The sequence below is a fragment of the Vombatus ursinus genome, unplaced genomic scaffold (assembly GCF_900497805.2).
Source record: "Vombatus ursinus unplaced genomic scaffold, bare-nosed wombat genome assembly UNPS02015406.1, whole genome shotgun sequence".
Taxonomy (NCBI): Eukaryota; Metazoa; Chordata; class Mammalia; order Diprotodontia; family Vombatidae; genus Vombatus; species Vombatus ursinus.
In genome coordinates this window covers 3,116,355-3,141,194 of record NW_020955184.1, presented here as the reverse complement: position 1 = coordinate 3,141,194, position 24,840 = coordinate 3,116,355, and the positions used below count along the sequence as shown (strand labels likewise).

Here is a 24,840-nt window from a genome sequence, read left to right as displayed (position 1 = left end):
TCATGTCTGCTTTTGTCCACTTTTGACCTACATGTTCCTGTGAGGGACATCTTTGTCTCACTTTTCTTTGGTCATTGAGTTCATGTACCTCAATAGGCTAAGACTTTGCAGTCCATTAACAAGAATTCTCAGCTCAGCCCTAGGCCACCCAGAAGCCCCAGTTGCATGTTTTCTGTGAATAGCTACACTGGTGGCCCATTTAAATGTGCTAATGTTAGAAAAAAGGGGGGGAGGAGGGGCTGAACAGGGGAGCCAATGTACACCATTGCTCAGGCAAAGTGATTGCAGCATCTAACAAAGCCTCCCCTGTGGTGATGTTAAGCAGAGTTATCAATAGTGCAGAGGCTGAGCAAGGACTAATGCTCCAATCATGTCATCAACAGGTGGCACAGATGCAGTCACTTTAAAACAGAAATCATCGTGCATAATTTATCAGTAATTCAATCCTCATTGCAGATTTTAACCTCTAGATAAATGTGCAGGTGTGTCTCCTTTTTCTCACCCTGTGGTAGGCCCTATTGAATTGGTTTTAGGGATACGAGAGGAAATGGGTATTGTTCGCTTCCAATTTTTTTTAGGTTTACACTCCCTACAGAAGAAGCTTCTTAAAGCCTCTTCTCTTTCATGGTTGTCCAAAAACAGAGAAGGCATTTTCTCAGGACTTGATAAAGGAGCAAAAATTGAGAATTTCTGTTTAGCAAGGAAACAGAATGAAAAATGCTATAGACACATCTAATCCCATGTCATTAATATTCAGACAAAAATATCTTAATTCACAATTAAATTATTACAACATGACCACTGAACCAATTCTTAGCCTTTTCTCCTTTAATAAGAGCAAATAGGAAGTCACAGGGGAAAAAAATGTGGTTAGCCCCTAGTTCTGCCCCACTCAGTACATATTTCAGTATAAAAAATACAAAAGGAAACAAAAGTTTAACATTTTAATTAACAACTTAAAGAGCATGGAACAGAATGCAATACCTATTTTTAGGTTTGAATTCTTCATAAGTGTATATTTATTTACATGATTACCCTCTGGTTCTGGACAAGGGTCACAAAAAAGTAAATTATCTAAGATAATACTGCTTGCCAAGAAGAAGAACCAGGGAATAATTGTGGGCAGATGGTTCTGTATTAAGACATAGAGGTCCCTGGATCAATCTCCAGCCCCAAACAACCCAGTGAAGTTCTAAAAGTACACCAGAAAGCACAATGATAAGGAAAACTGAAAAGAAATAGCATTAAATTAATCTATTCAGTTCAGGCCTGGACAAAAGTCTGCCAGAATTTTGCAGAGGCTCCAAACAGAGATGATCAAGGGTAGCTGAAAGCAAAATATGTGAGCAACAAAGAAAAGGACTAAGAAACAAGGTCAGAGCAGTGCCCAGGAAGGACAGAACCCAGGCTCTGGTTGCCTCTAGCCTCACCATCCAAGGGTATATGATGGAGCAGAGTCTGCTCCACTTAAACACAAAGCCCTGATCCAGAAACAGGCTAGAAATATGAATAAATTGAAGAATAAGCTGAGCGCAGTGAAGAAACGCTAAGGTTTAGAGAAACCCAAGAGGTAAATGCAGAACAAGACAGTAACTCCCTAACAAGGCCAAGTAGAGATTCAGAGAAAAGAATATCCTGGCCATAAGGACAAGAAGGGTACCTAGAAGAAATGAAGCAAGGCATAAAAAATGTAATCTTAAGGGAAATGATAGTTAAGGAGGAAAGAATAGTAAGAATAATTAATAGCTTAGAACAGACAATGGTAAACTTCACCCAAGATTTGAACTCTGAAAGTTAGAATGGGTCAAAGAGAAAGCAATAACTCCATGAGATAACAAACAATATTAAAACAAAATCAAAAGTCTAAAAATAACAGAAGATGTAAAGTATATATTATCAAAAACAACTCACCTAGAAAACAAATCAAGGAGAGATAATTTAAAAATCATTGGACTATGTGAAAATCATGACTAAAACAATAGAACCATGATTCCTTACTTTGAAAAGCCATTGCCAATGCCTATTTTGAAATCTTAAATGATATTCTGAAAGATCATAGCAGAATTTGGGTCACCATCACAGACTCAAGTACATGATAATCTCAAGATCATGCAACAGACAAAGGCTGTTGTGTCTTTATGTATAGGAGTCTATGAAAAAATATTAATTTTTTCATTCTCACTACAGAACACACACAAAGTCCATTTTCTATCTTTAGAATTATAGGAGTACAACAATGGACATTCAAAATATAGCTAGGTGTTTATTCCTGAAATTTGCAATTTAATATTTAGGAATAAAGGTAGAGAATAGACAAAAAGGAACTCAACTAAGATGGGAATGATTTGAAATATTTTTTTCATAATGCTGATATTTCAAAGCTTCCAACAACTGAATAGATCACTAAGAAGCAGTATTTATTTTTATTAGAGAGTGGTAATGAAGTGTCAGGTGCTCTTGGGCTATTCATCTCTAGCTAGTCCTAAAACAGATGTTTACTGGCCAAATATGCCATGTGGTTTAATTCTGAGTCTCAGGCCCCAGGGGTTTATAGTACAAGGAGGTCAAGCTCAACTTTATGGAGCATAGATTGTAATGGGGAATGACTTACAGAAGGGGGCCAGTTATGAGACTATTTTAATAGTCCAAGAAAGAGGTCATGAGGGCCTGGACAAGGCTGATTGTTGTGTTGGTAAAGAGAAGGGGACAATTGTATAATCAAACTGACAAGTTTGGTACCTGATTTGATATGTACATCATGAGCTCATCTAGGTATCTTTTGCCTTTCTTCATATCCCCAGTACTTAGCACAGTGCCTGGCACATAGTAGGTGCTTAATAAACACTTATTGTCTGAAAATGAGGAGTCAAATATGACATAGAAGGGCCAGTAAGGAAGGTGGTACCTTCACAGTATTAAGGATGTCTAGAAGATGGTTGAGTTTGGGGCAAATATGATCTAAAGGGGTCTGTGATCCAGACCACAATTCATCCACATTTGATCATATTCTGTGACTTTGTTTCATCCTAGCACAGAGATAATCTTTTGAGTGGTGCCTATCACAATCTGGGAATAAGGGATGGCATGGAATTTTCCCAGTGGCACCTATGTAGATGAGTAGCAGTTAGTTTAGGTTATAACTGCTCTGTTGGACTGACACCCTGGCTCAGAAGAAAGAAGATTGGCTGCCTGCACAGAAGAAGAAGGAGGCAAGAGTGGGAGAAGGTTGGAAGATGAGGAGAGGTGTGATTATGTTTGAGGTAAGTCTCATGATTGGTTTTTACAACCTGTCTTCCCATCCTCCAAATTGTTTGATTGCTCACTCATATCCTGGGGGTGAGGTCACACACCCTACTTGGGACACCACTGATCATATATCAGTTGGTCTGTCATTGTAACAAAGCAACTTCTTGCTTATTAATTTTCTATTCTATTCCTACAACAGCTGTTCCAAACCTTCTCTTCTCTCCTTAAACCTTCTATACACATCCCCAACACTCACAGATCATATTTTTACTGATGTTATAGGCTTATAGGAAGATAGAATTAAATGTCCCCTTGTAGTAGGTGATGCTGGAGAAGGAAATGGCAAACCACTCCAGTATCTTTGCCAAGAATGCCCAAAATGGGGTCACAAAGGGTTGCATACAAGTGAAACAACGAAATAACTACAAAATAGATGATGTCACATGGAGGGGAACACCAGTTTATAGTGTCAATAAGTGGGACAGATACAGGTAGGTTAAAGAAGAGGAGATGATTATCAGGCAAAGTAGTCTCTCCATCCCCAACAGCCCTATCAGGCTGGTCCTGTCTCAGCTTTAATTTTCCTGAAGGGCTTATCTTTGTAAGGTCTAGGGGTATTATATAAATTATAACATCTGCTTATAAACTTTCCCATTTATGGGAAACCTTTGTTTTCCTAGGCATCTTATGCTAGATATCTCTGCCTTGTGGGAAATCTGGATGATGTTAATATCATTGTGTGCTAGGAAATATTTAATAACTGGCTCCACCCCTCTCCAAGTATATGCACAACACACTTTTAAGTTTAATTTGCATTATTAACATTTTCCATCACTTTCTTAAGTCTAGAAATCAATAAAACAAAAAATCAAACTCTGATTTGTAGTATTTGTTGATTTCTGAGGTGCAAATGTTTCAGTAAATGCTAAAAATTTAACAATTGATGCTCATGAGTCAGTTTTAGCTGACTCATACCTATGGTCAGTATTCCCCATGTCTCATCTCTTGCTGAAGCAGGAATCATATTTCTCGCATCTTTGAAGAGATCAAAAACTTTTCCCAAATCTCTATCTATTATGACATTAAACATTCAAGAAGGTGTAGGTGGCCACCCATCTCTCCCTCACCCCTGCCTTAATCAGACATGCAATGGACATACATTAAATGCAGACAGGGAACAGTGAGGAAGCAAACAAATGTGATTAATCACTGGCGGGTTTTTCACCAGCAGTGAACAGACTTTGGTTTCTCCTCCTATCTCTTCCTCCTTTAATTAAGCAAGAATCAATTTGGGACTGGTAGTAAGCATCCCATTAGATCTGAGTGCCACTGTCCATAGCTAGAGTCCCCTAGAGTCTCAGAGAAGTGGGAAAGGGGAGTAGGTATCTAGATATTTTGTACAGCACTCAGCCCTACAATACTTCCTCTTGTGTAGGGTTCACAAAATTGAAAATCTTTCATATTCTTCCTCCTAGAAGCCTCAAAGCTAAGTTAAAAAAATCACCAAGCTGAAGAACTTTGAACAAAGGCCATTTGCTATTACTGAAATTTGATATTTCTATGGCAGCACTCACTGGGCAGCAGCCTGGAAGCCAAAGGTTGGATTTAGAAAATAGAGGTCATTCCCTTTTAGCTCCCTCTTTTCCCCTTCCCTTTATCTTGAAGGAATATATATATATATATATATATATTTTATCTTTTATCCACTTGACATCATTTCCCATTCTCTCCTCTGCTACTACAATCTCTGTTAAAAGAGTGGCTCATAGGTTTGCCAAGACCAAACTCTCTAAGAGTACCCTTGATCTTGTCTTCTCTTAACCTTTTCATCAGATTGCCAACACAATTGATGGGGAGAAAGAATGATTGTGGTGATAATCGGATCATATATACTAATATACAACCACTCTTATTTACTCCTCATGCTACTAATAATTTTTTACTTTTCTTTGCCTAAGATCATGTTAAAGAGCTACAAAAATGTCAGATGGGCTTGAGACTCAAAGACTGACTGTGGTACAAACTTTGTTAACACAGCACTTGGTCTTTAGAACTAGAAGGAAGGAACAGCAGGCCTAAGCCAAGGGCCAGTCTGCTGCCTGAGGAGAAGATATCTCCAGACATAACATATGTCTTGACACAGTCTACAAAGGCCTTGAAGTTGAAAGCTTGGGAAACTGATCCAGCATTTATTCTTGATCTCCAGATAGCAGCTAGGTATGTCCCCAGGCCCCCCTCAGGTGGGATATTGGACAGAAAGCAGCTCAATGCTGCTTGGAGAAGTATTCCTTGTTCCTCCTAGGTTTCTAGCCAGCAGAGCACACTTTGCCATACTTGTCTGTGAACTGGAAAGACTGGACTAGCCACAGTGTTTCATCCACTGAGTGGCCCAAGGAAAGGTCACTGATGGTGATCTGGGGAAGGATCCCCTTTTCATCAATGATGAAGAGACCTTTGAATGAAATTCTCTCATCTGCTTTCAAGACTCCATAGTCCTGAGCAATGATGTTTGGGGTCAGACACCAATGATGTATTTACTACTTTAAGTCTACCTTGCTTTTTGAGTGTGTTGACTCAGGTAAGGTGATAGAAGTATGAGTCCACTGAAGTAATTGGCAGCTAAGTTTCTCAAATTCTTCAGGTTGATCTCTGAATGCTATCATCTCTGTGGGATGCACAAAGGTGAAGTCCAAGAGGTAAAAGAAGAACATGAGGTATTTCTCTTTGTAGTTAGAAAGGCTTATATCTTTGAACTTCCCATTTGGCATAGTAGCTGTAGCTCTGAAATTGGGGCTGGGTACCCAATCCTTGCATTTCCTGCTGACATGCTGACAGCAATAGCTGTGTTTTGCAAAGGCCACTTGAAGGATGCATGAACAGGTGAGTAGCAGTTGGAGAATGTAAGGATTCATTTTCAAGATGGGTTTCATGGTATGAATGCTCCTTTACACTAGAAAGTGGCATCAAAGGCCATATAATTCTCTTCATTCCTTTGTTAGCGTATAACCCCTACCAAATTTCTGGCCAGCTCAATGTTAATTCTCTTACTATCTCTTCTCTGGGGATATTTCTTCAACAGTTGCTTCAGCTCAACTGTATTCCCAACACATATGCCCTTATATTCTTGTCTTTAGTGCTATAGATGCAAAGTTAACATTAAAAGAAAAAAGAAATGTAAGCACCCCATCCCCAGAGGAAAAGACTTTAGGTTTCCACAAAAGAACTCAATAGGTGAAAGAAGATACAGCATTTAGACTACTGCAGGGTCCTTAGGAGATGAACAGTTTATGTTCAATGTACATTATACTCATTCAACCCAACCAGTCTTTCTTAGAATTACAATTTGGCTCCCAACTTCATCACTCAACTGAAATTGCTATTCCAAAATTGACAATGATATCCTAAATCTGAGGACTTTTTCCTCAGTTCCCATCCTTCTTGACCTCTCTTCAGCATTTGACACTCTTTACCATCCTTTCCATTTTCCTATGTAGGTATTCACAACACTCTCTTGGTTTTTCTCCTAACTGTATTGATAATTCCTGTCTTCTTTGTTTGAGCAGTAACCCCAACATTATTTGTACTTAAATCCCAAGGCTCTGTCCTTTTCTTTCTCTATACTTTCTTTCTTGGTGACTTCATTCTGAATTTCTTTCAAGACTTTCTACATGAGGTTTTTCTAATCCCCCCATATGCTAATGCTTTTCTTTTAAAATCAACTTATATCTATTTTGTCTGTTCTTCTATACATACATTACATATGTTTTCTTGCTTGGCTAGATTGTAAATTCCTTGAAAGCAAAGAGTGTTTTCACTTTTGTCTTTGTATTGCCAAATGCCAGACACATAGTAAACACTTTATAAATGTTTATTGATTGATTAATTGAAACATCCCTTTAAACTATTTCTATGAGGAATGAAAACCAATAATTCATGACAGATTTTTAAAATTATATTTTACATTTTGGCTGTACTGCTACTAAAGAGGTAGATGTTAAGTTTATTCAGCAAAATTATCTAGGTATAATAGATGGAGTTTGCCCCCACCATATACACTGTGCAAATATGGAGTGAAAAAATACAAAACTGTTTCATTTGCACATTTCAGTTGCTTCCAACATTAAGGTTTTTTTTTAAATAAAAAATCTAGCAGAATAACTTCCTAGACTAAAAAGAAATGTGTGGTTGAAGAGTGACTGAATGTTTCTGACTGGATCTACTAGTTGTAGTCTCAACTTTTTTCTTAGTTCAGGGTAATTTCAAATCAAATGGATGAGGCTTTTGCAAATATGTTAAATTCTGAGGTGTTTAAAAAAGCTAATGAATAATACAACCTTGTATACCTTTGAGATAGAACCTTCAGAAAATGTGATCCACTTTTTAATTTTGTTGTAGAAATGAGTAGAAATAAAAACTAACTAAAACAAAGAATTCAAATTGCAACTTGGGGATTTTCTTCTTTGTTTTTTTTCTTCTCCCCATCACTTCTCTTTCTCACTTTTTTCAGGTGTGAATTAAGAAGCAATTCCTCCACTTCCCTGTACTCCCTCCTCTCCTACCCCTGCACAGATCTGTATAGTGACTGATGGGTTACTGAAGAATTATAGGATCTGTAACAGAGACAGGTTTTTATTGGGGTTTAAGGCAGTTCTTAAGTGGTGCTCATCAAGTCCATACATTGTTAGGGCATATTTCTACACAGAGGATGCAATGTGCCTTTCAAAAATGACAACAACAAATTTGTCTGTTAAGTGAAAGCAATTTTTGGGTTAGCACACAGCCACCTGGCTTTCATTATTTTTCTCCTCTTTATTACTATGCATATCAACTCAAGGGCTCCCTAGACCTCTACAGAACCTCAAAGTGTAATTTCTAAAAGATGCCTAATGATTTTCATTTACTCTTTGTGGTCCCTCCAAAACAGAAGTACCAAAGAATGCCTAGAGATCCCAGAGAAATTCCCAGCTGTGTTCTTTGTTTATCAATTCTCTCCTTCCCACAAAAGTCATATAAACTTTGTTTTCTGAGGGACCTTTGACTTGAGAGAAGTTAGAGCATCTCACTAAAAAACAGAGATAATTGGCTCTGCAGGAGGGAGAAAAGCAGAAAGAGATTTCTTTAGATGCTTAAGAGAATTATTGGTTCTGATAAAACCCACTAGATTCTGTTGAACTAAAACAAAAAAAATGAAAACAGCTGAGTTATCACTTCTAGAGGCTTTTGTATGATAGCTGCCAAGTGAAGAAAAGTCAGTTCTTTATAGAATAAAGTTTTTGAAGACTTGAAATAATTCCAGAAGCAAAATTAAACAGTTCAACTGATCGATTCACAACTTGGGAAAGTAGTTAGCTTCTTGTCTATTACATCAAAATAATCCTTTGGGTGATTTCCACTCAGGCAAATGAGAATTTCTAATGTCTCATATTTTGTATCAGCTGGAGAATCAACTCCATAATTCCAAATCCTGCAAATAAGTGGAAGAAATTAAGCAGATCATGCATGTATACACACACACACACACACACACACACACACACACACATTTAAATCCACTGGAGATACAACAGTGGACTTGTCTTCTGGCAAAAAGGCAAATTATTCTTTCACATCACTTTTGGGTCAATTGATCAATGAAATGGAGGACTAAACATTTTCTTTGATGCCCACAACCTCTCAAACCTCTGCAAAATAGGAATTGTACACTAAAAACAAAGCAATTTCAGCTCTCTCCATGGTTTTAGACCCTAAGAACCCAGTGTTATTTTGTTAGCAAGGTAATAGACTAATAAACTAACAGCATAGAAAATTAATCCCTAATTCCAAATGTATGCACTCAGTACTCAAGTCCCCTACCGGCCATTATATGGCAGAGCTACCCTCTGGTAGAGCTACATAAACCAACCCATGGACTTCTAATAGATCTCAAATCTGCCCTCACCTTCAGCTTCACCCTCACCCTCACCCTCACCCTCATAGAAAACCGAAAAGTCATAAGATTGTTCTGCCTGAGATGACAGTGGCAGTGTGGCAGTGTATTGTGTTGCAAGAGTGCACAGGCAGAGAATTGAGGAGTAGAGGTAACTGGGGCAGGGCACCAGTGCATGTATTGGACTCTGCCAGGCCTAAAAAGGGCAGTCCACTGAGGGCAGTTCTAAGTCCTCAGAAATCACTTGTGACAGAAACTGTGGCTGGCCGGAGGAGGCTGGGACAGATGTGAAGATTAGCTTCTAGGTAAACTGACAACAAAGAGGAAATAGTCATAGAGTGATGAATAGGTAAATATAAGAAAAAAAAGACAAATTACTAAAGATCTCAGGAGGAAGAAAACTCAGTTAAAGACCTTGAGTACAAGCAAATAAATTCAAAGGGAAGATATTAATAATAGAATAATAGAAGGGAATATGGCTTTCAGTCATCTAATTAAAATCATCTATGAAAAAATATTGCAGTATGAAGGAAAATGAACTGACACTTGAGGCAGAAGATACTGTGGATTCTTAAGAGATTGTAGGATAATAACATGATGTTCACAAATATAGAAACTAGAATCATGAAACTGAAATTTATGACCTTTGCTACTGAAATAATTGGGAAAATTAAAAAACAACAACAACATGAATACATTATGGCAATTACCATCAAAGAAATAAAAGAGAGAACAATTGATCAGGAATGCACATACACAGAAATCAAGGACGAATTGGAAGATGAAAAGTCAAAAGCAATAATGTTAAAGGAAAAGGTAATACAAGGGAAAACAAATTGACAGGATGAGTAAAAAATAATATAAGAACCTTAGGTCTTCTAGGACACTAGGACAAATCAAAAAACCTGAACACTGCTATACAGAAAATGATACAAGTGAACTTCCCATAACTTCTGAACACAGAAAACAAAATGCCAATCAAAAGAATCCAACATCACTTCCAGAAAAAAACCAAAACCAAAACCAAACCTTATGCTACAAATTCCATGACAAATAGTGCCTAAATATGATAATTTCAATGACAAACAAAAACTCTGCAAGGGACCAGGAGAAAGACCTTCACATAGAAAAGAAAGGAAATTCAATTAACACAAGATTGTTCTACACCTACCAGAGGCTACAGGAGGGAATGAAATAATGTGTTCTAAAGAGCAAAAGAACTTAAGATGTAGCCCAAGATGTCCTACTCTGCAAACCTGAACCTAATCATCAAATAAAAAATGGATGTTCAGTAAAAGAGAGAAATTTGAAGCATTTTTATAAGAAGAACCAGACCTGGGTGAATTATTTGCTTTGCAAGCTACCCAGATGACAGAAATACAAGCAAAATATAGACAAATAGAGCAACCAAGGAAGGTATAGGTAATGAAATAACTTGTCCCACAAAAAAGGAAAAATGCCTGTGAAGTTAACAACAACAACAGAAACAGTAGTAAAATAACAAAAAAAAAATTAACAAATTTGTTTCTAAAAGTATACAAGCAAATAATTGGTAAAAAGACAAAAGCAGAGTTCAAATAGAACTGACAGTGGAATAACAGAACTGAAATATCAAGGACTAAATTTCAGAATACCCACAAATAAATCAATTATTTTTGTTTCGCAAATTTGCAGGCTAGAAGGACACATAAAAAAGATTGGGAGAAAGAAGGGGAACGTGTGATATGCTTTAATAAAGCCAAAGGTTAACTATAAAGGAAAAATAATTTCTGTAGTCTCTCAGGAAGAAGTGGGTCTACAGAAGAATGTGGGAGAGAGGTTTAAATAGGGTAAAAGTAAGGGAGAAATCTCATTTCATTGGTGAGATGGAGTCCCACTGAACAATGCCTCTGTGGGGTGAGGGAGAAAGAGATATTTTATAATGGGAGATGAAGACCTTATAGTAGGTATAATCTATAGAGATTTGGTACTTGGAAAGATGAAAGCATTGTGCCTCCATGGACTAATTCTTAGCCTCAGGAGAAGGGGAATGAGAGCTACTGGAGGCAAATGACACACAAAAGAGTGAGGATATGAATACAGGGAATAGATTTTGAGGCAAATGAGAGAAACTGACTATAGAGAAAGTGTTGTTCAGTTGTTCAGCTGTGTCTGACTCTTTGTGACCCTATGGACCATAGCACAGCAAGCCCTTCTATCCTCCACTTTCTCTCAAAGACTTCCAACTTCATGTTTGTTGTTTCCATGATAATATCTATCCATCTCACCCTCTGCAATCCCCTTTTCCATTTGCCTTCAATCTTTCCTAACATCAAGGTCTTTTCCATTGAGCCCCATCTTTTCATTGTGTGGTCAAAGTATTTAAGCTTTAGTTTCAGTATTTTATTTTCTAGTGAATAGCCCAAATTAATTTCTTTAAGTATTTCTTTTATTAATTAATTTTTTTTGATTTATCAATAATCACTTCCATATTCTTTCGAGTTTAAAATTTTTCTCCCCCTTCCTCCCCACCACCCTCCCCAAGACAGCACACAATCTGATATAGGCTATACATTTACATTCATATTAAACATATTTTCACATTAGTAATGTTGTAAGTAGAAATTAAAATCAATAGGAGGAACCACCAGAAAGAGGAAACAAAACTCAACAGAAGAGAAAAAAAATAACAATTCGGCTTCCATAGTTCTTTCTTTGGGTGTGGATAGCATTTTCCATCACAAGGCCTCTGGAGATGTCTGAGATCCTTGTATTGCCATGAAGGGTTAAGTTTATCAATATTAGTCATCACACAACATGGCTGTTATTGTGTACAATGTTCTCTTGGTTCTGCTCACTTCACTCAGCATCAGATCATACAAGTCTTTCCAGGTTTTTCTGAAGTCAGCCTGTTCATCATTTCTTATAGCACAATAGTATTCCATCACATTCATATACCACAACTTGCTCAGTCATTCCCCAATTGATGGGCATCCTCTCAATTTCCAATTCTTTGCCACCACAAAAAGAGCTGCTATGAATATTTTTGTACATGTAGGTCATTTTCTTAATTGTGTGATCTCTTTGGGATATAGCCCTAGAAGTGCTATTGCTGAGTCAAAGGGTATGCACATTTTTATAGCCCTTTGGGCGTAGTTCCAAATTGCTCTCCAAAATGGTTAGATCATTTCACAACTCCACCAACAATGCATTAGTGTTCCAATTTTCCCACATCTTCTCCAACATTTATCATTTTCCTGTTTTGTCATGTTGGCCGATCTGATAGGTGTGATGTGGGACCTCAGAGTTGTTTTGATTTGCATTTCTCTAATCAATAGTGATTTAGAGCATTTTTTCATATGACTATAGATGGCTTTAATTTCTTCATCTGAGAACTGTCTGTTCATATCCTTTGACCACTTATCAATTGGGGAATGGCTTGTATTCTTATAAATCTGACTTAATTCTCTATATATTTTAGAAATGAGGACCTTATCAGAGAGACTGTTTGTAAAAATTCTTTCTCAATTTTCTACCTTCCTTTTAATCTTAGTTGCATTGGCTTTGTTTGTGCAAAAACTTTTCAATTTAATGTAATCAAAATTATCTATTTTGCTTTTTGTAATGTTCTCTATCTTCTGTTTGGTCATGAATTCTCCTGTTCTCCATAGATCTGATAGGTAAACCATTCCTTGCTCTTCAGTTTGCTTATAGTATCAGCCTTTATATCTAAATCATGTACCCATTTTGACTTTATTTTGGTATATGGTGTGAAATTTTGGTCTATGCCTAGTTTCTGCCATGCTCTTTTCCAGTTTTCCCAGCAGTTTTTTTTCAAAGAGTGGGTTTTATCCCAGAAGCTGGGGTTTTTGGATTTATCAAATAATATATTACTATAGTCATTGACTACTGTGTCTTGCATACTTAACCTATTCCACTGATCCAGCACTCTATTTCTTAGCCAGTACCAAGTAGTTTTGATGATTGCTGCTTTATAATACAATTTAAGATCTGGAATGGCTAGGCCACCTTCCCCTGCATTTCTTTTCATTATTTCCCTTGATATTCTGGACCTTTTGTTCTTCCAAATGAATCTTGTTATTATTTTTCTAACTCTATAAAATAATTTTTTTAGTAGTTTGATTGCTATGGCACTGAATAAGTAAATTAGCTTAGGTAGAATTGTCATTTTTATTAGCTCGGCCTACCCATGAGCAACTGATGTTTTTCCAATTATTTAGATCTGATTTTATTTGCGTGAAAAGTGTTTCGTAATTGTGTTCATAGAGTTCCTGGGTTTGTTTCGGGAGGTAGACTCCTAAATATTTTATAATGTCTACAGTAAGTTTAAATGAAATTTCTCTTTCTATCTCTTGCTGTTGGGCTTTGTTGGTAATATATAGAAATGCCAATGATTTATGTGGGTTTATTTTATAGCCTGCAACTTTGCTGAAGTTGTTTATTATTTCAAGTAGTTTTTTACTTGATTCTCTGGGATTCTCTAAGTATAACATCATGTCATCTGCAAAGAGTGATAGCTTTGTTTCTTCTTTGCCTATTCTAATGCCTTCAATGTCTTTTTCTTCTCTTATTGCTAAAGCTAACATTTCAAGTACGATGTTGAATAACAGTGGTGATAATGGACATCCTTGTTTCACCCCTGATCTTATTGGAAATGCTTCTAGCTTGTCCCCATTACATATTATGCTTGCTGAAGGTTTTAGATAGATGTTATTTATTATTTTAAGGAAGACTCCATTTATACCTATGCTCTCAAGTGTTTTTAATAGGAATGAGTGTTGTATTTTGTCAAAAGCTTTTTCTGCATCTATTGAGATGATCATATGGTTTCTGTTAGTTTTGGTGTTGATATAATGGATTATGCTGATAGTTTTCCTTATATTGAACCAGCCCGGCATTCCTGGTATAAATCCTACCTGGTCATAGTGTATTATTCATGTGATAAATTGCTGTAATCTATTTGCTAATATTTTGTTTAAAATTTTTGCATCTATATTCATTAGAGAAATTGGTCTATAATTTTCTTTCTCTGTTTTGACTCTTTCTGGTTTAGGTATCAGTACCATATTTGTACCATAAAAAGAATTTGGTAAGATTCCTTCTTTACCTATTTTACCAAATAGTCTATATAGTATTGGAATTAATTGTTCTTTAAATGTTTGATAGAATTCACATGTAAATCCATCTGGCCCTGGAGATTTTTTCCTAGGGAGTTCATCAATGACTTGTTCAATTTCTTTTTCTGAGATGGGGTTATTTGAGTATTTTACTTCCTCTTCTGTTAATCTGGGCAATTTATGTTTTTGGAAATATATATCCATTTCACTAAGATTGTCAAATTTGTTGGCATATAGTTGGGCAAAATGATTCCTAATTGTTGTTTTAATTTCCTCTTCCTTGGTGGTAGTTTCACCCTTTTCATTCTTGATACTAGTAATTTGGTTTTCTTTTTTTTTTTTAAATTAGATTAAACAAAGGTTTGTCTATTTTATTGGTTTTTTCATAAAACCATTTCTTAGTTTTATTTATTAGTTCAATAGTTTTCTTAACTTCAATTTTATTAATTTTTCCTTTGGTTTTCAATATTTCTAATTTAGTGTTTAATTGAGGATTTTTAATTTGTTCTTTTTCTAGTTTTTTTAGTTGTATGCCCAATTCATTGATCTCTTCTTTTTCTATTTTATTTATGTAAGAATTTAGAGATATAAAACTTCCCCTAAGAACTGTTTTTGCTGCATTCCATAAGTTTTGGTATGTTGTCTGATTATTGTCATTCTCTTGAATGAAATTATTGATTGTTTCTATGATTTGTTGTTTGACCCAATCATGTTTTAGGATTAGATTATTTAGTTTCCAATTATTTTTTAGTCTATCTTTCTATGGCCCTTTATTACATATAATTTTTATTGCATCATGATCTGAAAAGGATGCATTTACTATTTCTGCCTTTCTGCTTTGGATTGTGAGGTTTTTATGCCCTGGTACATGGTCAATTTTTGTGTATGTGCCATGTACTGCCGAGAAAAAAGTATATTCCTTTCTATCCCCATTCAGTTTTCTCCAGAGGTCTATCATACCTAACTTTTCTAATGTTCTGTTCACCTCCTTAACTTCTTTCTTGTTTATTTTGTGGTTAGATTTATCTGGTTCAGAGAGGGGGAGGTTGAGGTCCCCCACTAGTATAGTTTTGCTGTCTATTTCTTCCTGTAACTTCCTGAACTTCTCCTCTAAGAATCTGGATGCTATACCATTTGGTGCATATATGTTTAGTAATGATATTACTTCATTGTCTGTGGTGCCTTTTAGCAGAATGTAGTTTCCTTCCTTATCTCTTTTGATAAGATCTTTTTTGCTTTTGCTTTGTCTGAGATCAGGATTGCTACCCCTGCTTTTTTTACTTCAGCTGAAGCATAATATATTTTGCTCCAGTCTTTTACCTTTACCCTGTATGTGTCACTCTTTTTCAAATGTGTTTCTTGTAAACAACATATTGTAGTATTATGGTTTTTAATCCAATCTGCGATACGCTTCCATTTTACGGGAGAGTTCATCCTATTCACATTTACGGTTATGATTACTATCTGTGTCTTTTTCTTCATCCTTTTTTTCCACCCTGTTTATGCTTTTCTTTCTCCTTTCTCCTCCCCCCCCTCACTAGTGTTTTGTTTTTGACCAGCACCTACAAGGTCCCACCTCCCTTCTATTATCCCTTTCCCTTTTCTTCCCCTTTATCCTTATTGCTTCTTCCCTCCCTTCTATCCCACCTCCCTTTTCTTTCCCCTTTTGCCTCCTACTGCCTATAATGCAAGTTACATTTCTATACCTAAGTGATTATGTTATTCCCTTCTTGAGCCAAATCTAATGAGAGTAAGGTTCAAACAATGCTCATCCCCCTCCCTTCTTTACCTCTGCTCTAACAGGTTTTCGTGTCTTTTCCTGTAATGTAATTTACCCTTGTCTGCCTCCTCCTTTCTCAGTACATTTTCTTAGCTCAGATTAATCCACTTACTCGGATTCATTTAACCCACTTGATTAAATTTTTTTTTATCATTACATCAAAGTCAACTTATATCCACCCCCTTTATGTATACTTCTTTAACATGGTATAATAACAATAGAGTTCTCAAGAGTTGCAAGTGTCATCTTCCCTTGTAGAGATGTAAACGTTTTGCCCTTATTAACAACATATTGTATCTTTCTGTCCCATTTACCTTTTTATGTCTCTCTTGAATCTTGTACTTGAAGATCGAATTTTTTGTTGAGCTCTGGTCTTTTTATCAGGAACATTTGGAAGTCCCCTATTTTGTTGAATATCCATCTCCTTCCCTGAAAAATCACGCTTACTTTGGCTGGGTAGTTAATCCTCGGCATTTTCAATTGGGATCTCTTTGAGGCAGGGAGTGATGGATTCTTTCTATATTTATTTTACCTTCAGGTTCTAGGACTTCAGGGCAGTTTTCCTTTATGATTTCCTGAAGGATATTGTCCAGGCTATTTTTTCCATCATGACTTTCAGGTAGGCCTATAATTTTTAAGTTGTCTCTCCTGGATCGATTTTCCAGGTCAGCTGTTTTACCCATGAGGTATTTTACATTTTCATCTGTTTTTTCATTTTTTTGTTTCTGTTTGACTGATTCTTGCTCTGTCATAGAGTCATTAGTTTCCATTTGTTCAATTCTAATTTTTAACGTATTGTTTTTTTCTGCTATATTTTGTACTTTTTTCTCCAATTGGTCAATTGTATTTTTAAGGGATTTATTTTCTTCATTGTACTTTTTTTTTTTTCCAATTGGCCAATTGTGTGTTTTAGGGACTTGTTTTCTTCGGTGTACTTTTTTTCCAATTGGCCAATTGTACTTTTAAAGGACTCCTCTACCTCTCTCATTTGACTTTTAAAATCCTTCTTGAGTTCTTGTAAGAAGGCTTTTTGGGCTTCAGACCAGTTCATATTCCCTTTTGATGTTCCAGATGTGGGTTTGATGACAGTGTTGTCCTCTTCAGAATTTCTGTCTTGATCTCCACTCTTCTCATAATAAGAATCTATCATACGTTTCTTTTTACTCATGGTGTTTCTTTATTTCCTGGCCTTTACAGAGATTAAGCTCTCCTGCTGGGGAGCAGAGATCACTGACCCAAGCTTCTTGTGTTGGGAGCCTAGGTCTTGGTCACTGGCTTTGGGAGCTGGGGCCTCTTATGTTGGCAATTGGAGGCTGTAGGGTTCCAGCAGCTTATCTGGTCTTGGGCTGGAATCAGCAAGGCTGGGACTTTCAGGTAAATCTAGGTTGCTTGCTTTTCCTTTTTTTTAGCTTTGTTTAGCTCCTTTTAGATAAGTGCTGCCTGGTGTTTATCTGCCTGGGGCCCCTTGCAGTGCTGCCTCCCTTATTTCTGTTGAGGCACTGGGAGACTTCTTTGCTGTAGAATGCTGAGGCACATGGTGGTTTTCTGAGCTGGTTTTCACCAGTTACCCCACCCTCACTGAGGCATTCAGAGGTACAGCTGTTGGCATTTGCCTGCTCGACCACCTGGGCTTCGGGATCTCCTCCTGGTTGGCAGTTGGAGGCTGTAGGGTTCTGACAGCTTACCTGGTGTTGGGCTGGAACCAACAAGGCTGGAACTTTTTGGCACTTCTAGGTTGCTTTCTTCAGCTCCTTTCAGATGAATGCTGCCGGGTGCTTATCTGCCTGGGTCCCTTTGTATTGCTGCTTCCCTTATTTTTGCTGAGGCACTGGGAGACCCGTTTGCTGTAGAATGCCGAGGCACCAGAATCTCCTCCTGGCGTGCTAAAGTGGGTCTTTCCACTAGCTGGCTGGGTGACTCCTGTTTCGTACTGCTCCCCTTCCCCCAGGGTAAGGGGGCCTTTCCTGTTAATCCCTCTAGCTACCTGGGCTACTGCACTGCTGCACCCCATCTTTCTTCTGGTTCAGCTGTTTCAGGGTTTTTTTCTGGGGTGATATTTTCTGGATTTTCAGAGGTTGATAGGGGCGAGTGAGAGTGACTACCTTTTTACTCCGCCATCTTGGCTCCTGGAAGTGGCAATTTTTTTAAGTATTAACTGAATTGATTTCCTTGCTGTCCAAAGTATTCTCAGAACTCTCCTCTAGCACCACAATTTGAAAGCATTGATTCTGTGACACTTACCTTTCCTCATAGTTCAATTCACATAGCCATACATTGCTACTAGGAAAAACACATAGCTTTAACTATTCAGAACTTCATTGGCAATGTCTTTGTTTTTTTAAGGATGCTGTCCAGATTTTCCATAGATTTCCTTCTAAGGAGAAAGTGTCTTTTAATTTCATGACTGCAGTCACCATCTGCAATGATCTTTGAGCCCAGAATATAAAATCTGACACTGCTTCCATTTCTACTCCTTCTATTTGATAGGAAGTGATGGGATCAATTGCCAAGATCTTAGTTTTTTAATATAAGCTTCAAGCCAGCTTATCAATTCCTCTTCATTTTCTGCCCTCCGAGTGGTATCGTCTGAATATCTGAGACTGTTGGTATTTTTCCTGGCAATGTTAATTCTGACTTTTGATTCATCCTGTCTGACATTTGGCATGATGTACTCTACTTATAAGTTAAATAAATAAGGTGACAGTATACAGCCTGGTCAGACTCCTTTTCCAATCTTAAACCAAGCAGTTGTTACATGTTCAGTTCTAACTGTTACTACTTGACCTGCATACAGGGTCCTCAGGAGACATGTAAGATGATGTGACACTCCCATCTCTTTAGGACTTGCAACACTTTGTTGTAATCCCCACAAAGGCTTTAGTGTAGTCAATGAAGTGGAAGTAGATGCTTTTCTGGAACTCTCTTGTTTCCTCCATAATTCAGCAAATGTTGTCAATTTGGTCTCTAGTTTGAAAACCAGCCTGCTCTTCTGGTAATTCTTAGTTCACATATTGCTGAAGCCTAGGTTGTAGATTTTTTTTTTGTGTGTGAGGCAGTTGGGGTTAAGTGACTTGTCTAGGGTCACACAGCTAGTAAATATCATGTGCCTGAGGCCAGATTTGAACTCAGGTCCTCCTGACTCCAGGACCAGTGCTCTATCCACTGTGCCATCTAGCTGCCCCTAAGTTGCAGAATCTTAAGCACAACCTTGCTGGTATGTGAAATGAGTGCAATTGTTCAGTAATTTGAACATTCCTTTGTATTGCCCTTCTTTGAGATTGGGATGTAAGCTGAGATCAGTTTCTAATCCAGTGATCACTGTTGAATTTTCTAAATTTGCTGGCATATTGAGTGCAGCACTTTAACGGTATCATCTTTTATGGTTTTAAAAGGATCAGTTGGAATTCCATCACCTCCACTAGCCTTATTGTTAACAATGCTTCCTAAGGCCCACTTAATTTCATTCTCCAGGTTATCTGGCTCTAGATCAGTAACCCCACCATCATGGTTCTTTCTTATATAGTCCTTTTGCGTATTCTTGTTACCTCTTCTTAATCTCTTCTGCTTCTGTTAAATCTCTACCATTTTTGTCTTTTATCACACCCATTTTTGCATGAGACTTTCCTTTGATATCTCTAATTTTCTTAAGGGGATCTTGTCTTTCCAATTTTATTGTCTTCTTCTATTTCTTTGCATTGCTTTTTTAAGAAAACCTTCTTTTCTCTCTATTCTCTGGAATTCTGCATTCATTCAGCTGGATATATCTTTCACTTTCTCCTTTATTTTTCATTTTCCTTCCTTTTTCAGCTATTTGTAAAGCCTCATCAGACAGCCATTTTGCTTGCTTGCTCTTCTTTTTCTTTGCAATGCTTTTTTATTGCTGACTTTTATACAATATTGCAAACCTCTGTCTATAGTTGTTCGAGGACTCTGTCTACCAAATCTAATCCCTTAAATCTATTTATCACTTCCACTTAATATTCATAGGGGATGTCATTTAGGCCATACCTATATGGTCTGATGGTTTTCCCTACTTTCTTCAAATTTTCTGAATTTTGCAATAAGAAGCTCATGATCTGAGCCACAGTCAGCTCCAGGTTCTTTTTTTTTTTTAATTTCTATTTTTTTAAAATTTTTCCCCAGTAACATGTAAAACAATTTTTAAATTTCATTTTTAAAACTTTGAGTTCCAAATTCTCTCTCTTCCCCTCTCAATCTGTGCCCCCCCCATTGAGAAGGCATGCAATTTGATATAGGTTGTAGGTGCATAGTCATACAAAACATATCCATAATAGTCATGTTGTGAAAGAAAACAGACCAAAAAAACAACAAAAATAAAGAAAGTAAGAAAAGTGTGCTTCAATCTGTATTCATATGCCATCAGTTCTTTCTCTGGGGATGGACAATATTTTTCATGATAAGTCCTTCAGAGTTGTCTTGGACCATTATATCGCTGAGAATAGGTTAAGTCATTCACAGCTGAATGTTCTACAATATTACTATTACTCTGTACACAGCACATTTCACTTTGCATCAGTCCATGCAAATCTTTCCAGATTTTTCTGAGAACACCCTGCTCATCATTTATTATAGTAAAACAGTATTACATCACAATAATATACCACAACTTGCTCAGCCATTCCCCAGTTGATGGGCATCCCCTCATTATTTACCCCCAGAAAAGAACTACTATAAATATTTTTGTACACATAAGTCCTTTTCCTTTTTGTTAGTTTTTTAAAAATCTCTTTTTGGATATAGATCTAGTAGTGGTATTGCTAGGTCAAAGGTTATGCATGGTTTTATAGCCCTTTGGGTTTGGTTCTAAATTGCTCTACAGAATGGTTGAATCAGTTCACAACTCCACCAACAATTTATTAACGTCTCATGTTTTCCATATCATCTCCAATATTTGTCTATTAGCTAATCTAATAGGTATGAGGTAGTACTTCAGAATTGTTTTCATTTGCATTTCTTCAATCAATAGTGAGTTAGAGTGGTTTTTTTTTTTTGGTATGGCTATAGATAGCTTTGATAACTTCATCTGAAAACTAATCATGTCTTTTGATCACTTATCAATTGAGGAATGGTTATTTTTATAAATTGGACTGAGTTCTCTATATGCTTGAGAAATGAGACCTTTATTAGAGAAATTTGGTTTGAATTTTTTTCACACTTACTAACTATATTTCCCCCCATCCTATTCTCCTCATTTATTCTATTCTCTCTCCTTTCACCTTTTCTCCTTTCCTCAAAAGTGTTTTGCTTCTGACTTCCCCCTCCCCATTTGCCTTCCCTTCTATCACATCCCCCTTTTATCTTATTCCCTTACCCTCCTACTTTTCTGTAGGATAAGATAGATTTCTATACCCAATTGAGTGTGTATGTTATTCTCTCTTTGAGCCAATTCTGATGAGAGTAAGGTTTGTTCACTCTCCCTCACTTCACTCCTCTTCCCCTCCATTGTAAAAACATTTTTGTGCCTCTTTTATGTGAGATAATTTACCCTATTCTACCTCTCCCTTTCTCTTTCTTCCAGTACATTCCTCTCTCACCCCTTAATTTTACTTTTTAGATATCATCCTTTCATATTCAACTCACACCTGTGCCCTTTGTCTATATATACTCCTTCTAACTACTGTAATAATGAGAAAGGTCTCATGAATTACAAATATTATCTTCCCATGTAGGTATATAAAAAGTTTAATTTTATTAAGTTCCTTATGATTTTCCTTTCCAGTTTACCTTTTTATACCTCTCTTGAGTCATATTTGAAAGTCAAATTTTCTGTTCATCTCTGGTCTTTTCATTAAGAATGCCTGAAAGCTCTCTATCTCACTGAATGTCCATTTTTTTCCCTGAAGGATTATACTCAGTTTTTCTGGGTAGGTGATTCTTGATTGTGATCCTAACTCCTTTGCCCTCTGGAATATTATATTCCAAGTCCTCCACTCCTTTAATGTAGAAGCTGCTAAATCTTGTGTTATCCTGACTGTGGCTCTACCATACTTGAATTGTTTCCTTCTGGATACTAGCAATATTTTCTGCTTGACCTAGAAACTCTCAAATTTGTCTAGAATATTCCTGGCAGTTTTCATTTTGGGATCTCTTTCTGGAGATGATCAGTGGATTCTTTCAATTTCTATTTTGCTCTCTGGTTCTAGAATATCAGGGAGGTTTTCCTTGATAATTTCTTGAAAGGTGATGTCTAAGCTCTTTTTTTGATCATGATGGATAGTCCAATAATTTTTAAATTATCTCTCCTGGATCTATTTTCCAGGCCAGTTGTTTTTCCAATGAGATATTTCACATTGTCTTCTATTTTTTCATTCTTTTGGTTTTGTTTTATTGTTTCTTGACTTTTTATAAAGTTGTTAGTTCCCATTTGCTCCACTCTAATTTTTAAGGAATTATTTTCTTCAGTGAGCTTTTGTATCTCCTTTTCCATTTGGCCAATTCTGCTTTTTAAGACATTAATCTCCTCATTTGCTTTTTGAACCTCTTTTACCATTTGGCCTAGTCTGTTTTTTAGGTGTTATTTTCTTCAGTATATATATTTTGTGCCTCTTTTACCAAGCTGTTGACTCATTTTTCATGATTTTCTTTCGTCACTCTCACTTCTCTTCCCAATTTTTTCTCTATTTCTCTTACTTGATTTTCAAAATCCTTTTTGAGCTCTTCCATGGCCTGAGACCAATTCATATTTTTCTTAGAGGCTTTGGATGTAGGGAGCCTTTACTTTTTTGTCTTCTTCTGAATGTATGTTTTTTTTTTTAATGTATGTTTTGATCTTCCTTGTCACCACGTAACTTTCAATAGCCAGAGTTTTTTTTTCCCTTTTGTTTGGTCATTTCCCCAGACTATTACTTGACTTTAAACTCTTTGTTAAAGTAGGTTCTCTGCTTCCAGGATAGAGGGCACACTGTCCCAAGCTTCAGGGGTTTTGTGCAGCTATTTTCAGAGATACTTCTAAGGGCCTGTAAGTTTTCAGTTCTTCCAAAGTGGAATGATCTCAGGCAGGGGTGGGGAACCTGTAGCCTCGTGGTCACATGTGGCCTTCTAAGTCCTCAAGTACAACCCTTTGACTGAATCCCAACTTCACAGAACAAATCCCCTCAATAAAAGGATGTTTGGATATATATATGTACATATATATATATATATATATATATATATGAACACACACACACACACACATATATACCCATATATACACACACATATACACACACACACATATATACACATATATATACACACATTCATATATAAACATATATATACATATATGTTTATATATATATAATTTATTTTCAGTTTTCAACATTCACTTCCATAAGATTTTGAGTTTTAAATTTTCTTCCTCTCTGTTCCCTCACCCATCCCCAAGATGGCATGCAGTCTGATATAGGCTCTACTTATACATTCATATTAAGCATATTTTCACATTAGTCATGATGTAAGGAAGAATTAGAACTAATGGGAGGAACAATAAGAAAGAAGAAACAAAACATAGAAAGAAAAGGAGAGCAAATAGTATGCTTCCATCTTCATTCAGACTCCAAACTTCTTTCTCTGGATGAGGACAGCATTTTCCATTGTGGTTCTTTTGTGGTTATCTAAGATCCTTGCATCACTGAGAAGAGCTAAGTCTATCAAAGTCAGTCATCACACAATATGGTTGTTACTGTGTACAATGTTCTCCTGGTTATTCTCATTTCATTCAGCATCAGTTTGTATAAGTCTTTCCACATTTTAAAGTAACATATAGTAGGATTATGGTTCTTAATCAACTCTGCTCTCCACTTACGTTTTATGGGAGAGTTCATCCCATTCTCATTCACAGTGATGATTACTCTCCACCCAATTCCCTGCTCCCCCATATACTTTTCTCTCTTTTTTCTCCCTTTCCCTCCTCACTAGAGTTTTGCTTTCAGATCAGTCTGTCCTCCCTTCTATCAGCCCCCTCCTTTTTCTTCCCCTTTACCTTTACTACTTCTTCCTTCCTTTTTATTCACTGCCTCCCTTTTCTTTCCCCTTCCCCCTTTCTCCTCCTTCTTCCTGTAGGGTAAGTTAGATTTCTATACCTAACTGATTATATTATTCCCTATTTGAAACAAATCTGATGAGAGTAAGGTTCAAATAATGCTCATCTCCCTCCTTTCTTTTCTTCTACTGTAATAGGTTTTTGTGCCTTTTCATATGATGTAATTTACCCTTGTCTGCCTCCTCCTTTCCTCTTCTCCCAGAACAATCCTTTTTCACCACTTAATTAATTTTTTTATCATCACATCATTGTCAACATATACCCACACCCTCTGTCTATGTATACTTTTAAATGTCATAATTAATGGTAGAGTTCTCAAGAGTTACAAGTGTCATCTTCCCTTGTAGGTATGCAAACAGTTTGTCCTTATTAATAACATGTTTTTTTTTTCTTTCCTGTTTACCTTATTATGCCTCTCTTGAGTCTTGTATTTGTAGATCAAATATTTTGTTGAGCTCTGGTCTTTTCACCAGGAAGGTTTGGAAGTCCCCTATTTCATGGAATGTCCATCTCCTCCCATGAAAGATTATGATCAATTCCACTGGGTAGCTGATCCTTGCTTGTAATCTAAACTCCTTTTCCTTATGGAATATCATATTCCACAACCCTTTAATTTTTTGATGTAGAAGTTGCAAGGTCTTACATAATTTTGACTGTGGTTCTGTGATATTTCAATAGTTTCTTTCTGGCTGCTTGTAGTAATTCCTCTTTGATCTGGTAGTTT

General features: G+C 36.7%; 1 pseudogene; it reads right to left on the bottom strand.

Annotated features, from left to right (window-relative positions):
• Positions 1–5,510: 5,510 nt before the first annotated feature.
• Positions 5,511–6,073, bottom strand: LOC114032200 (annotated as a pseudogene).
• Between the last annotated feature and the right edge of the window lie 18,767 nt (positions 6,074–24,840).